The sequence below is a fragment of the Carlito syrichta genome, unplaced genomic scaffold (genome assembly GCF_000164805.1).
Source record: "Carlito syrichta isolate Samal-C Ts95f unplaced genomic scaffold, Tarsius_syrichta-2.0.1 Scaffold314324, whole genome shotgun sequence".
NCBI lineage: Eukaryota > Metazoa > Chordata > Mammalia > Primates > Tarsiidae > Carlito > Carlito syrichta.
The window spans coordinates 180,545-197,253 of NW_007258420.1; the positions used below are offsets into that span (position 1 = coordinate 180,545).

The 16,709-nt window shown below is 42.1% G+C and overlaps 1 pseudogene across 1 annotated transcript; it reads right to left on the bottom strand.

Moving 5' to 3' along the window:
- Nucleotides 1-293: 293 nt before the first annotated feature.
- LOC103273958 lies at nucleotides 294-1,302 on the bottom strand (annotated as a pseudogene). The gene has a single exon (XR_505228.2). The product of XR_505228.2 is annotated as a cyclin-dependent kinase 4 pseudogene (transcript).
- Nucleotides 1,303-16,709: the final 15,407 nt, after the last annotated feature.

Sequence of the window (16,709 nt, forward strand, 5' to 3'; positions counted from 1 at the left end):
TGTTTTTCCCGTATAAAAAAGGGGCCCTGATATCAAGGTAGGGATGGGGACAAGAGGGGACATACCCCTTAGTGTAGAGAAATGGGAGGGGCAGGAGGAGAGGCCTCAAAAGGAAGAGCAGGAAGGGAATGTGATTAAGGCAGCAAAATATTCTCTGTAAAAAAGTTTGGAGGAGCCTCCACAGTCTCAGAGATGAAGGCAGAGACGGCCTTCTCAGTGGGTTCTCTCCACTTAAGTGTCCAGAAGAACAGAAATGGCAGTTTCTCTTCCTCCTGTGGCAGCCACTCCATCGCTCACTCCAGATTACCTTCATCCTTATGCAGACAGGAGTGCTATAGTGCTTGGAAGGCAGAGATTTGCTTGTGTGGGTTAAAAGTCAGCATCTCCAGCAGAAGCTGTGCTCCAGACTCCTCCACCTCAGGCACCACCAACTACACCAGGCGGGGCCCCCAGGAGAGAAGGCTCCCTGCCACAGAGACACATCTCAGGGCCAGTCATCCTCTGGAGGGGTCCCAATCAGGTCAAAGATTTTGCCCAACTGGTCGGCTTCAGAGTTTCCACAGAAGAGAGGTTTTCGATGAAACATCTTTGCAAAGATATAGCCAACACTCCACATGTCGACGGGTGTTGCCTATGTTGACTGCAGAAGCACTTCGGGAGCTCGATACCAGAGTGCGACAACCACAGGTGTAAGCGCCAGCTGGTAGCTGTAGATTCTGGCCAGGCCAAAGTCAGCCAGCTTGACTGTCCCTTCGCTTGTCACCAGAATGTTCTCTGGCTTCAGATCTCGATGAACGATGCAATTGGCATGAAGGAAATCCAGGCCTCTTAGAAACTGGCGCATCAGATCCTTGATGGTCTCCACTGGCAAGCCTGGCAGGGGTGCCTTATCCAGGTATGTCCTTAGGTCTTGGTCTATATGCTCAAACACCAGGGTTACCTTGATCTCCCGGTCGGTTCGGGAGGTGACACAGACATCCATCAGCCGGACAACGTTGGGATGCTCAAAGGCCTCCAGGCGCCTCAGCAAAGCCACCTCCCGAACTGTGCTGACGCGGAGGGCCCCCTCCAGCTCCTTCTCCATTGGAGACTCGCACACTCTTGAGGGCCATGAAGTGCCCACTGTGGGGATTGCGGGCCTTGTACACCGTCCCATAGGCACCGACACCAATTTCAGCCACTGGCTCATATCGAGAGGTAGCCATTCTCGATCGAGGAAGACCCTCTCGCCCGGCCGGGAGCTGCGGGGACGGCCCGTTATCGGGACCCGGGAGCGGGTTCCCGCGGCGCTAAACTCCTGAGCTCGGTTGCGGGTAGCTGGACGTTGTGGGCCGGACCATAGACGCCATACCTGAATTTTCATCATGATCGCGCCACTAGCCTATTTAAATAACCTATCTGTGCCTTGGTTTCTTGTTGCTGTGACTAGGCAGAGTGGTAGATTGTTTGCAAAGATGACCACAACAGTTCCTTTCATTCCCCATGCCCTTTTGCAATGTAACTTTGCCAATTTGCCATCAAGAAGTGGAGGCTGCTTCCCATCTTCTTGTATCTGGAGGAAGCTTGTGATTTGATTTGTTCAACAGAATGTATCCAAGGTGACCTTGGTGACTTCTGAGACGAGACCTTAGGAGGCCTTGAAACTTTTCCGCTTGTAGAACACTGCTCTGAGTTTACCACATAAGGAAGTTGGCCTAATTGTCTAGAGGAAGAGAAGTCATGTGGAGGAGAAGAAGGGCCTTGAACCAACAGCCAGAACCAACTTCCAGACATGTGAGTGAGGCCACCTTGGACCTTTTATCCCAGCTGCTCTATAGCTGACAGCAGTGACACAAGTGAGCTCAGGGAAAACAAAAGAGAGACAACTCAGCCAACCTACAGAATTAGAAGAAATAATACGTTATTTTGTTTTAAATCACTAAGTTTAGTGGTTTGGTAAATGGCAAAAGCTAATTAAGCCAGGAAGTTAGATAAGATGACTTCTATGGTGCCTTCAGCTTTTTGATTCAAAAGGCCTTGTGTAGAATCATTGTGATAATAGAATAATGTCCCTGAAAGCATCTGTATTCTACATCAGGGATCCTCAACCCTTGGGCCGCAGATGAGTACCAGTCAGTGGCCTGTTAGGAACCAGACCTCAAAGCGGAGGTGAGCTGGCAAGTAAGTGAAGCTTCTTCTGTATTAACAGCCACTCCCCATTACCCATGTTACTGCCTGAGATATGCCTTCTGTCAGATCGGCAGAGGCATTAGATTCTCATAGGAGTGCAAGCCCTTTTGTGAACTGCATGTGTGAGGGATCTAGGTTGCATGCTCCTTATAAGAATCTAATACCTGATGATCTGAGGTGAAACTGAGGTGGTGATGCTAGTACTGGGGAGCAGCTGCAAATACAGATTTACATTAGCAGTGAGGTTTGACTGCACAGAGACCATAATAAATCAATTGCTCGCAGATTCATATCAAAATATTTCATAATTATTTTATCATATATTATAATATAATAATAGCAATAAAGTACACAATAAATGTAATGCACTTGAATCATCCAGAAACCATAACTCCCTCCCATCCAGGCCATGGAAAAATTATCTTCCATAAAACCGGTACCTGATGCAAAAAAGGTAAGGACCACTCTTCTACATCACTGATTTTGCAGAGGAAAAAACTGAAGCACAGAGAAGATATTTGTCCAGGTTTGTCTTATAAAAAGTTGACTGTGTAGCATAGATTCTGACAGGAAGGAAAGCAAAGCCTGGTTCATGCTCCATACCTTCACAAAGTATACCCACATGCTTAAGAAGATGGTACTTCTACTCTGTTTCACAGATGAAGGAGCACTCCTTTCTAAAAAGCAGCTAGTTCCTCATAGAGAAAACCCCAAGAAACACACTAGTAGATCATCATTCCTTTAGGAAGGCCCTAAATCTTTCTACCTTCCTCTTGGTATCAAATTCAAATGTAATTCAAGTATTCAGCTTAAATTTGGAGAGCTTCAGGCTTTCTAGCACACATTTCTAATATTCATGTTGATTTCTTTTTTTTTTTAATGTGTGGGTGATTTTTCAGTTATCTTTTTTTTTTTAAGATGTGGGGTACAATTCAGGGTTACATACAAATTTCTGACAATGAATTTCTCCTTTCTCCACTGTATCGTCTCTACCTGTCTTAAGAAATAATCACTCTAGCCTAAGTGTGGGCTTTCTGCTGCTTTTATCTGCATGTCTGAAACTACTCATGAATATTCTCCCTGAAGTATGAGCCATTACTAACATACGGTACAGTCTGGCATTGATTTAGAGCCAACCTGGGAATTTCAGAGTTGGACTTGGATTTATCTAAGAGGAGTTAAATATTTGGGGCAGGGGTGGAGTGCTGTTCCAACAAAATGGCAAAAGTAAACTTTAAGATGTGTGTCAGTAGAGAGAATTAGAAGAGACAATTAAATAAATACCTGGATGGGAATTCTAGGTCTGGTGCCATCATCAAAGCACACAACATCCATTTTAGACACATTCTAAAGACAATTTCAATAAGTCATCTGAGAAGATGAATCAAATAAATTCCAAATCTTAAGGACAGATCGGTTGCTATGTGGCTTCTTGCAAGTGGACCATTAAATCAATTTTTTAAAAACCAACAGTTTCTCCTGTCATCACCAAGTGAAGACGTGGAGGAAAAAAAAATCAGTTAGCCAAAAGAATGACATTCAGATGTTGAAAGGGTGAAACCTGAGGAACACGACCAAACCTTTGGTAAAAAACAACAAGAAGTTAGTGTTGAAAATGAAGACACAAAGGAAAGAGTTCTCCAAGGCTTAACACATGGTCTGCGTCCACACTTGCTGACTGGCATCAATGACTTGCCTAAGAAAACATAGTAGCTGTATTCCCTCTAGCACCTTCTCACCTGTGGTTCTAACTACAAGTGACAAGAGTGAAGTTGGAGGGGGAATGAAGACCTGTACCTTCTCACACATAACTGCCTGGCACTTCTGGAACCAGCTGTCATCTAAACCTCTAGTTTTTTCCAACCCACCTCTTATACAACATGGGTGACACTCCCAGCATTGGAAACATAGTCACAGATCCAGAGGGTTCCACATATGCCAGAAATGAAGCACCTAGTGACAGTAAATATCAGTATCCTCGATGAGTCCAAATACTTGCATTTGCCTTCTATGGCTGGTTATCTCTATGGGCGTAGACTAAATAATATCCGTCAAGTCTCTTAGAGTTCTACTGAAGGTGTAATAAAAGGCCCCTCTTACCCCAAGCCTTCTTTACTCTGCTACATATTAACTGTGGGATCTTAACCTACCTAACTCTTATCTCTCAATTTCCTATCAGCACAATAATAAAGTTGTGAGGTTAAAATGAATTTAAAAGTATTAAGAGTTTAGCACATATCTGGCCTGTATAAGGTAAGTGTTCAATATATGTTAGCAAAAATGAAATGTTCAAGTAACTCAAAAGAAAGAAGAGAACTAACTAGTCCTCTAATATCATGAATGCATTTGAAGTTATAATAGAAACCTGCCTTACCTTCCCAACTTCCCCATAATGTATCTGTTCATCTTTCTTCAAAGAGTTTGGTCACTTTTATAAGATATTTTTGTTAGCCGGGCTCGGTGGCTCAGCCTGTAATCCCACGCCTTTGGGAGGCTGGGGTGAGTGGATTGCCTGAGCCCGTGGGTTCAAGACCCGCCTGGGCAGCAAGATCTCATCTCTACAATAAATCAAAAAATCAGCCGGGCGTGGTAGCGCGCACCTGTAATTCTGGCTACTCGGAAGGCTGAGGCGGAAGGATCGCTGGAGCCCAGCAGGTCGAGGCTGTGGTGGCCAGGAGCAGCCACTGCACTCCAGTCTGGGTGACAGAGTGAGACTCCAACTCAAAAAAAAAAAAAAAAAGATATTTTTGTTATAGATTAGCTTTTTCTACTAATATTTATTGAAGAACAATCATAAAAATTAGTATAAATATTTGTATCTACTTCATTAAAGAAAAATTAAGTGTTGCTTGTTTGTTTGACACCAATAGTGTCTATTGACCTTTAACTAAGTTTTACTAACTGGAAATTTAAAGTCATGCCCATAAAAGAGGTATTAAAACACAAGGACACCAACTTCCTAATGTTCATCTTCTTAGAGAAAGGGAGAGAGGGAGCAAGAACTCACTTAATAATGAACATATTTTACATTGAAAAACATTATCTGAAAACTGAGTAATTTCTTCAATTTCTCTTTATCCTTATAAATTCAAATAAAATTAAAATTCTCTAAAGTTAAATAATCCTTGACTAGTAATATTAGGGTAATGATTTTTAAAAATTTCTTTTAAAAACTATTTTGTAGTTTCCAAATGTTCTAACACAAACTTTTATTAATTTAATAATAATAATAATAAATATTATTTTTTGTAATGTATGCATTGGTTCAGCATTCAGACTGACCAATATATCATGTGCTTATTTCATCAAGCTAAATATATCTCTTCAGGGACCAGAAAAACTGCCAGGAGAGAAGATAGGGTCTTTTACCTAGGGACCTTACAGCTTATGGAAGACACACAGATAAAATGAACTGAAATACATTTAACACCAAACAGGATTTTCCGAGTAAATAAACTTAGAACAAGGGAACAAACTGGGACTTTGGGGCTTCTTCATAATCATATCACCTCTAGCCTGCATTCACTAATTTTACAACATGAACTTATAGTCAACTACCTACCATGTACTGACTAGACTTTAGAGGTACAGTGATGAATAAAATGCCCTTCCTGCCCTTGTCAAAGTCATAGGATAGTAGGAGAAACCGAGACATAAAAAGGTAATCAAAGTTTAGTTATTTAGGTCTTGCATTGCTCTTTCATATTTCTGTTCATTCATTCAACAGAAATTTACTGAGGAGTTTTTCCATGTTCAGGCACAGAGAGAAGAATAAATAAGAATAGAACTGTGTCCTCAACAAAGCTTCTGTGTGACTTGCTGTGTATACTATACAGCCTCCAGTGAGATTGGCAAAGTTGATGTTATCAACAGAAAATTGGGGCTTGAGCTAATATGCACAAAGTCACACAACTACTAAGGACAAACCAGGGCTGGAACCTAGTACTTTTGTTGGCCATTTTGGGGGAGAGGGCTTTCACTCTGCATTTTTGGTTTTTATAAGAGTAGAAATCTACTCTTGTTATCATGACATATGTCTTCTCTTATAAATGAATGGGAATAAAAACTCAAGCACACTAAGGAATACAAGAAAGGTTTTTGTTCAACTGTTCACTCCTTCATTCATCCACCCAATCACCTAAGAGGCATTTCCTGAGGCCACCTACCTGGTCTGTGGCCCTCCTTCCTGTGGCCTGCATTGAATCCTGCCCATTCAGAGATGTTTCTGGTCCCAAATCAGAGGTGTTTCCTGCCTGCTTGGGCAGGGGGAGATCCTCAGCCACCAATGTGCGGAAAACTAATGTGATTTGTTTACATGAAGGAAGGATGCTCAAAGCTCTGAGCTGAAGCCCACAAAATTAATTTCACTGCATTTTTCAAGCTTGAATTGTGGTTTAGGTGATGAAAGGTTCAAACTGTCCCTTCTGGGCAGCAAACCTACAGCACCACTCACTTCGTGGAAGGCAACCACACAGAGATGGCCTTGGAGTCCATGAATAAGTCCTGCTGCTTCCTTCTAGTAGTTGGTTATGAAAGAAGAAGGCTGGGGATAGGGGTCCATGTGGGACTCTCTTCCATCTGTTTTGCAGCTGTCCTCACTAAGATGGAAGGTGCTAGAAGTTCTTGCCAAGTCACTCTAAGAGGCAGGGCTGCTGTCAGGAAGCATGAGTGCTTGCTCTCGAGGCTTGCAGGTCAGATTAACCTTCACTTCTGCTCTTTGCTTCTCATGTTTCCATCTTCCAAATCCTGTTTTAAGCAACAGGTGTTCAAGTGAGAAAAGTGTTGGGCTAGGTCCCAAAATCAGAGTTCACATCCACTAACTCAGGTGCCCTTGGGCAAGTCCACACTGTCACTGAGCCACTTCCCCATATGTGCATGGCTGAGAATTTTAAAAAACTAACTCTTGTGAACTGTAAAAAAATGGGCCAGGCACTCTACTCAGCACATCACATGATCATCGCAATCCTTACATCCTGTGAGGTGGATGCTATTATTGTCCCCATTTTAGAGTTGAGAAAATGAAGGATAGATAAATAACACCCCAGTGATTAAGCAGCTGGTTAGATAAGAAACTAGGGCCACCACCCAGGATACCTGGACTCTAAGACTTGAACTTTTCTTGAAGCTGTCAGAGTTAAAATATACAAGCTGGGCTCGGTGGCTCAGCCTGTAACCCCGCGCTTTGGGAGGCTGAGGTGAGTAGATTGCCAGAGCCCGCGGGTTCGAGACCCGCCTGGGCAACTTGACGAGACCTCATCTCTACAATAAATAAAAAAAAATAGCCAGGCATGGTAGTACGCACCTGTAGTTCCAGCTACTTGGAAGGATGAGGCGGAAGGATCGTCAGAACCCGGCAGGTCAAGGCTGCGGTGGCCAGGGGCAGCCACTGCACTCCAGTCTGGGCAACAGAGTGAGAGACTTCACCTCAAAAAAAAAAAAAAAAAAAAAAAAAAAAATATATATATATATATATATATATATATACATATATATGTAACACTAATGTGATTGCAGCATCCTTGTCTTGTTCCTAATTTTATGGGAATGTTTCCTCTGTTTTTTAGACATTGGTGATATATGAACCTTTTAAAACATTTTAAAGGGATCGTCTAATTAATTTTAATGTTATTGTTTACTTTGACTTGGAAGAAACCTATTATTTTTATACTGTAAAGGTTTTTGATAAGCATACAAAATTTACTAAATAAAGAAAAAAACACCAGGCTTCTTTCCTGGGTATTCTTGTTCAGAAGTTTGGAGCAAGGCCTAGGAATCTGTACTTTGAATACAATTTCCATGTGATTCTAAGGAGAAAGACATATGTGTACAAGTAACTAGAAGGCAAATTATGTGTTGTGGTGGCTTTTATAATACAAATGTTGAAGGATATTTGAAACATTTAATAAACTAATTGGACTAAAATTTGTATCTTTCTTATCTTCATTTAGAGCTTTATCAGAAATGAGTGCTTAATGAATACTTTTTTGAAGTTCTTTTGATACAAGAAGTAGCAATAAGCACTGCATATGTGCCATATGCAAGAAAGGAAGTAAAAAAAAAACTGCACTGTTTTTTGGAGAGCAGGATCCTTGTAGTGCAGGCTTCCCCTGCTAGGTAAGTGTTCTTACCTTATCTGCTAGGTAAGGAACTCATCAGTGTCAGCATACCAGCTAGGGTTGTTGTGAGAGGCTGCAATTGGCTTTGGTGAATTTTGTTTGTTTGTTTGTTTGTTTTTTAGATTCTTTGCCTATAATCACCATGATGGGTGATTTATGAGTGCACCCACCCACACTACAATGAGTGTTCAGAAGTTTGGGCCCCACCCAGAAGGCTGGTGAGGATAATTTCCAGTACCCTGCTCCTCCAAGCCCTCCATGACCATTATTCTTTCCTGTTATGACTGTCACCATATTGTAAAGCTAAATTCCCAGAGGCAGAAGAGCCATCTCAGTAAAACCTGTGCATTTCCATTCCCTTTCATGAGAAGATCATCATCTCCCTGTGTACTTCCAACTTGTCCTCAAATGTTGCTTGATTCAATGAATTAAAAATAAGTGTTTCTGGAGAATCTCAATACAGTCCTGTGGGAACATTGAAGACAAACTGGGGTTTTAAAAACTTGAAAAATTACTTATAGAGCACTAGGGGAAGTTAGAAGTGACTACTGAGGCCAAGAAGCAGACTCTGTGGCCTGCCCTAGCCAGAGGCTGAGCAGATGCACTTGAACAGGGGCTCTGAGAAACAATTAAAACCAAGATGCACCCAAGTAGGGAAGTGGGGTGTCTGAATACCAGCTTAATTATCGAAGGCAAATTAGCTTACTTGTTCTCATGGGCCAGAAGTTTGTAAATAATACTGTCTACAAATTAGTACTAAGTAAGTATAGTTTTTCTTTCTATTTTTCATTCACAGAGAGAGTTGAAAGAATCCCAGAAAAATGTTTTGGTATAGTGACTTTTAGAAATTAATTTTCAAGGCTGGAAGTGTCATGACTTTAGTGGGGATGCTGATCTAAAAATGGGGAAAGACTAAAAAATATGTGATATCCCGAAGGTCACATGTTCATTTATCTATCCATCCAGAAATATTTACTGAGTGACTACTATGTGCTAGGCACAGGGCAGGGGATAGTGGAGGGATGTACAAGGGAAGAGATTTATGCAGACAAATCCACAGTGCTCAGTGAAGGAGAAAAGAACTAGCAGTGTTTTGAGGAAATAGGCAAGAGAGAGGGCATTTTTGGCTGGTGATATACCAGGAGCTGAACTTTAAAAAAATAAACAAGGCTTTGATGAGGAGAGAAGAGGAAAGGCCAATAATGATGGAACCTCCAGGCTTAGCAGGGCCCTGTGGGTGGGAGATCATAAAGGGTCAATGCATTGAGCCTGTTTGTGGCCAAACTGGAGCCAGAACCCAGGTTTCCTAAATCACACTCAATCTTATTTCACCATTCCAGATGCTGTCAGTTAATGATTTTCAAACTTGACTGCACATTGGAATCATCTGAGGAACTTGAAAAAATACTGGTGCCTGCATCCCACCCTCAGAGGTGCAACTGAGTTGGACTGGGGTGTGGCCCCAGCACCAGAAGTTCTACAAGCTACCCAGGAACTCCATATTTCAGCCAATGATGAGAACATCTGTTCTAAGTGACCCTAGCTGCTCCAGGTACTCACAAAAAACACGTGTTTCAACCATCCTTATTTGCATACTTGAGTAGTCCAACATGTGACCAGTGTTTCTAGGAAATGGGAAGGCTTGTTCCCCTTGTTGGAGGGGCAGGGCAGTCTGATAGTTCACAGCATATACAGAGTTTGTTTTGGATTCACTCTCAATCCCATTATTTAGTGACTTGGGCAAGTACATAACCTCTCTAAACTTCAGCTTCCTCATAGTAACTATGGTATTGCTACAGATAACTACACAGAAAGATCTGTGATGGTGGATTTTAACCTCTTTTGAATCACTCCCTGAGAATATCATTCAAGCCTTTGATCCTCTCTTCAGAGGAATGTACATGCCAACACATAAATTTGAACCCCATTTCTGGGGTCAGTAGACTCCACAAAGATTGTTCACAAATCAAGATTATGAATTCTTCCTTCAAAAAGGTCTGACATGCTCATATCCCTCTGGCCACAGATATTTTTCTCTGGTTAAAGCTTGATTCATACCCAAGCCCTTCTCAACCTATCCAACTCTATTCAGATTTCCTTAGGATGCTACCTTTATTATGGGGGGCAGGGGGGCAGATGCGGGGACAAAACTGGTTGGAAACTCTAAGTTTCAAACAGGCAGTATAATATATACGAAAACAGAGCAAGGGGAAAGTGGAGACCAATGCATCAAGAAGAGAATGAGAACCAGATGCCTCAGCTCAGAAAAGAGTAGAGGGAAAGACAACTGCCCGAGGGGCCTACTCTGTGGGTTTACCTCTAATCAAGACTCACGAGGAACAACACTAGAGGAAGGAGAGATGGGGAATTGTAGCCTCAGAAAGACTAGGAGTGAGAAGGTAGAGGTGAGGGAGCACTGATGTCAGAAAAAGAAGAAAGGCAGCCCTTTCAGAAGCCTTGAAGAGGGCCCTGGGGAATAGGGCAGAACATGTCCATCAGTAGGTATTACTGATTTCCTAGTACAACATCAGGCACTGTGGATCAACTAAGAAGGAAAGCACCCTCCCTGAGGAATCATTTCATAACTTTCTATAATGTGTCCATGAAGGTAGGGGGCACTAATTCAGAAAGAAAATATGTTTTATGAGTTTCCCAGTGGTGATAGCAAGGTGACTATTTCTCCTCCTGGTACCCAGAGCTCTCCACTGGATCCCAAGCTGGACTCATTTTCTCAGGGTCCCCCACTTCACCCCATTCTTGCTGCCTTCATGTCCACCTCACAAATTCTTGCTCATCTTGGTTGCCCTGCAGTCCTTCCTTCTTCAAGATGGATTCTGGGTGTTCCTTAAAGTTTAGTTTCACCACCACTCAGGAAGGCTTTGTAAACTCTTTCTGTATACCTCTGGGCATGAAAGGGTTTCTCCATCCTATGAACTCTTACGACATTGACTTGACTCTAACACTTCATTAGTGCTATTCATACACTGTTTTGTCTTATAAACATAACAGAATAAAAGAAAGTCATAAACCACAGTCAAGTTTTATAGAAGGAAAGTTATGTTGAGCTGAAATATCTTTGGGTCTGCTGAGCATCTTGAGATGTGCACATGTGAGAGCAAGACATAAAGCAAATTGAGTTGCCTTACATTCATGTTTGCAAAGGTGTGGGCTACAGACACTAGCATAAGAATTACCCTACTCACTTATCAAAAATACAGAACTGTCTCTGTACAAGGAAGAAGAAGTCTAGAAAGCAGAGAATAGGGCATACATTTACTTATTTATTTTAATGTTCATGGCAATTCACAGGAAGGTGGGAGAGATTTTTGTCTTCTATAAGTTAGAATTTCCAAGATGGGAATATGGAATTGTATCAAGCCTAGATCTCAAGGAGCACAAATGTCCCAACTGACCAATAGATGTGCATTGCACTTCCTTCACTAAGTGGTAAACCTGTAGGAGTCTACAACTTCTGTAAACTACACAATAAACCCCTAGCTTCATGACCTACTCTTAGAGCATGCTAGATATAAATCTGAAAGTTGAGGCTATAACCATTGGCAAACTGCTCAAGGAGAGTGTAAAATAATAGAGAATTGGTTCAAACACAAGCCATGTAGAACATCAAGATTTTGAGGGGGAAAATAGGAAAAGAAAAATATTCTAAGGCTATTGACTCAATTTTGGAAATTAATATCTTGGCTTTAAAAAGTTACCCATTGAATATCAGCTTTAAAAGCTAATAAACACACACATATATAGATGCACACACACAAAATCATCTCTGGGAGGCTGATAGATAAATAAAAGTGACCTACTTGAGCATCTCAAAAGTTATTTTCCGTAAATTTATAAGTCCCATTTTTGATGGCTGTGACCCATTTTTCTGCAACCAGTAATTTGGAAGTAGCTACCAATCCTTCAATTTAGAGGTGAATAATTTCCTATAAAATACTTAGATTTTATCAAATATCTCAAACTTCCATCCAACATATTTCAACCTTGGCCAATTCCGAAATTTTCATCTGGATCAAGGGTCTTTGAGTGTTGACATGTTGGAGGAGTTGAGCCTTCCATTGGTCATTGCAGAGTAGCTATGCTTCTAAACTCTGGGTACATACTCCAGCTGTTAAGTGCACAGTGCAGGGTTCCTGGCATGAGCAGGTGAACAAAATTCAAAGTAAAGAACACCTTGAAGTTCCACTATACTGTTCATCACCTACCTGAAAGGATATTGTCAAATCACTGGCTGAGACTCTGATGCTGTTTGTGTATAAGCCATGTCTTCATATGTCACATCACAGATTTGTTTGGCTGTCATATTTGAATTTCAGTCTTTTTAATTCAGAAAAAAATGTTGAGGAAGATTAAATGTTATCATTATGGCCCTTAAAACAACTTAAATGAAACTAAATGGACACAAAACTCATAGTTTTTCAAACATTGCTTCAAAGTAATGGCTACAGGTTTATATACAATTCAACTTTTCTAGTTTATTGTCAACTAAATACCTATCACAAAGACAGTGTTTCGGTCATTGTGAAGATAGGATTCTGCATCTGGGTAGTTTACTCTGGAGGGAGGACTTATTAACACCTAGAGCTTCTTTTGAGATACCACTCAGTCTGTCTCCCAAACCCTTCACTAAAGAGCTGGGGTGTCTACTGCAGGCCCCTGTGATCATCTCTTATGAGCCCTTAGAATGATCCAATTTATGGCCCCTTGGTCATGGTGACCTTTTCAGAAGTGTTCAGTTGTCTGTCACTGGGGTACTGCTCATTTGTTCAACTGGTTATCCCTCTCCTTGAGACATTCTAAGCATGTTAGTTCACAGTGAAGTTAACAAAAACTAATAACACAAAGTGTTAAGTTGCTACAATTTATGAGTGCCCACATGCTATAGCTTTCATTTTGCCTGAACAAAAGAGGTCAACTCAGGCGGGGCATAAAAAGATGAGGAATGAAGAGAAACTTAAAGCTGAAGGGACTGCGTTGCAAAGGATTAGATGCATAAAGTGTCACTATAAATTCCATAGAGGGAGAGGAAAAAGGGAAAATGATGGGACATGAAGTTGGAGAGATTAAGAACTAAATGAGAAGGACTTTGAATGCCAAGATAAGCAATTTGGGCTTTACTTGGAAGCAGTAGAAATACAATGAAGGTTTTGGAGTTAGAAAGTGGCAGATCCAACATGAGTTTTAAAAAGACAACTCTGACCTCACTGAGAGGTGTGGGGTAGATTGGAGAGGTATGAAAATAGAGGCAAGAAAATCTATTAGAGTATTTTATTTAAATAGATCTGGAAAGAGGATATGACAGAATTGGTTTGGTTTTGAAAACTATGTATGAATTTGATTAAACTAGGCTGTTGATTGGGTGTGTGTGGGGAGGTGGGATTTTCAATGTTTGTGGTACCATAAAACTAAAAATATGTGGTGTTTAAGAGTAGTTAAGGGTAGAAACAGGGTGGAGTGAGCCGATGGAGATGAACTGGGAGCCTTTGGTAGCCCCACTGATGCCTTGGCAGAGAATGATATTTGATACTGGCCCTGGAAATAGAGGCCAACATCAGGGACAGCAACCTAGATGACACCAACACCTAGGGAGGAGTGTGGGGTATGGCCTTGGGAGAAGACTGATGAGGGTCTGAGAAGTAGATTTTGATTCACGAGAACAGAGTAGAAACCTAGAAAGAGGAGCAACAATGTGAAAAGCCATGGAGGGTCACTGTCATAGGCTACTTCTACCTTTGTACTAGACAATGGATGTTTATTTCACCTTGAATGATGACTCTGCATGTCCTGCTTTTATAAACAATAACTCTGAGAGGCAAGAATTACAATCCTCATTTCACTGATGAGGAAATTGAGGCACAAATAACTAACTCCCATAGGTGAAAAATTATAGGTGATCCTGAATCCAGTGGAGGCCATCTCAGTCTCGGCACTATGCTCCCATTGTGCCACACTGACCTCCTGGCTTCTCAGATTATGTTGTCTGTAACCACCCCTTGGCATTTTGGGTAACAAGGCTGTGGAGGCCTGGAAAGGGATCAGACTTTGGGGGTACTTCCTTGGTATCCCTTGAAGGAGCATGCAGCCCTAGAAGCAAGACTCTGTTGTTATGATCTCAAGGTGTTAGAACTGACCCATAATAGGTTCTGGGCTGTAGCAGCCCTGGGAGCGGGTGGGAAGATCCCTACCACCTTTCTAAGGTGGATGAAGGTAAAGCCAGGAAAGTGCTTCGACTAGGGTGACCAACTGTCCTGATTTGCCCAAGACTGAAGGATTTACCAGAACACAGAAAACCAGGACAGTCCAAGGGACCAGCTTCTTTCTGAGCCAACAGTGAACCCAATGACCATAGGAATCAGAGCCCAAGGACTGGTGGGAGATCTGGTCCTAGAATTGGCTGATGCCAGGCAGGGAAAGCTGAGGTTTTGCAGTTCCTAGGATGGCATCTGAGGAACCAAGACTTCTTCCTTTGAAGGGACTCTAATTCTGACTTTCACAAGGCCAAACCAGGGTCCTTCAAATACCTGGAGCAATATTCTTCCCTGCACAGTGGAGATAGGAGAACAAAAACAGTGGGTAGTAATTTGCCATTTTCATATCAGCTTCCTGATGAGTTCCCTGCCTTGTGTAGGTAATCGCAGCCTCTAGGCGATAGGTGCCTTTCTGCTCTGTGCCTGACTCCCCACTCCCTAGCAGCTTGAAGGAGATGGGAAGACTACCAGGGAAATTTTTGAGTTCCCAGAGAGCACAGCAGCACTGCATACTGTAGACTCTCTTTGTTCTGCTCAGAGAATGTTAGCTGAGCTGAATGAGGGGCAAAGAAGAGAACCTCTCTCCCTACCTCTCATAAAGGCCCTACTAGATAACTCTTTTCCTCAAAGACCAAGTCACTCCCTTTCCCAAGCCCACAAGAGCAAGCCTGAAATCTGCACTCTGGCACTCTGAAATCTGCACTCCTGATGCAAATCTTCCTGCCCCACCTTCCAGGACTCCCCATCTTCTCTTCTGCCTCAATCATCTAAATCCCTCATGACACCCTAAGTACCCCCATCGCCCCATCCTCCCCATTGCCTTCCCATCTTTTGCTTAGATTGTTTTCCTTGCCAGTATGTTCTCCCCGCTCCCCAAAAAGATAAAACCAAGTTGATTCAATGTAATACTCAACAAATATTTTAGTTCAGAGGAAGTTATCATTATATCTGGTTGGTTTATTAAGGAGATGAATCTCATTCATCTGTCTCCTCATGTGATGAAAGTGACTCACTCCTGTAAAACCCCATGGCTCCCTGGACCTCAGGGACTTCTCCTTCCCATCCCAGTTCATGTCCAGCTCTGCAGTCCTCCTCCTCCTCCTCTTCCTCCTCCCCCTCCTCCTTCTCCTCCCAATTCTCTGTGCTGAGAAGATCTGTCATTAAGAGAACCCATGAAGAGCTGTTTCCACGAGCAGGGGCCTGTCTCTTTTCTGAATTTCTATGGGCTGTTATATCTCTATAGGCTGTTGCTATAGAATGGGTCCCTATCTAGAAGGCGGGAGGGAAAGTAAGAGACAGATTCAGGAGCACTGACATATCCTGTGCTTTCCTGAATTTTCCCCAGTCGAGCAGCATTTAACTATCTGAAAGGACATCCTGTGTCCTGTCTGTTCATGTCCTGTTCCCCTGTCCTTCACTGTCTATCCAGTCCTGTTCCCCTGTCGTTCACTGTCTGTGCAGCTGGGGTGGGTGGGGGAACTGTCTCCTCTTTGTTTAGTATAATTTGGGAAAGAGAAGGTGAGCAGTCCCTCCTGATGCAGGCAATGCATCCAGGGCTCCCTCTCCCAGTGTTTATTCTTCTTTCTGACCCAATGGTGAAAAAAAAATCAATTTTAAAATACCAATTAAAAATTCCTTCTCCCAGTGCATATTTGGTTACAGTAGTCTACATCATACTCTCCTTCTCACAGATGTGAAATTGCCCTGAAAGCAGAGTTGTCCAGAAGTGAAATATTAAACAATTCAAACCTAAAATATTCCAGAGGCAGAGTAAAGAGAGCTGGGGATGTATAAGTAACAGACTATGTAGAATCAGGAAAAACACACACGCACATGCACACGCTCACACACACACACAATGCGCAGTGTGCTTTTGTGACTGCTAAAACTATAACATCTGGAATGCCATTCTGGAAGACGTCCAGATGTTTTCCATGAGGAACACTTTGTAAAAATTGTTAGCCTTCTAGGCATTTGTGAATTTTGTAAGGAGAGTACACTCCCAGGCCCACATAGGAGCAAATATAGGATTATAAAGTGCTAAATGCTTTTCACAACTGTATAAGCAATAATGCGCTTTGGGTAAATATTCAAGGAAAATTATTTTTACAGACTAAGCGAATGGATATGTTCCAATCTGCAATTAGATTTGTGTTTT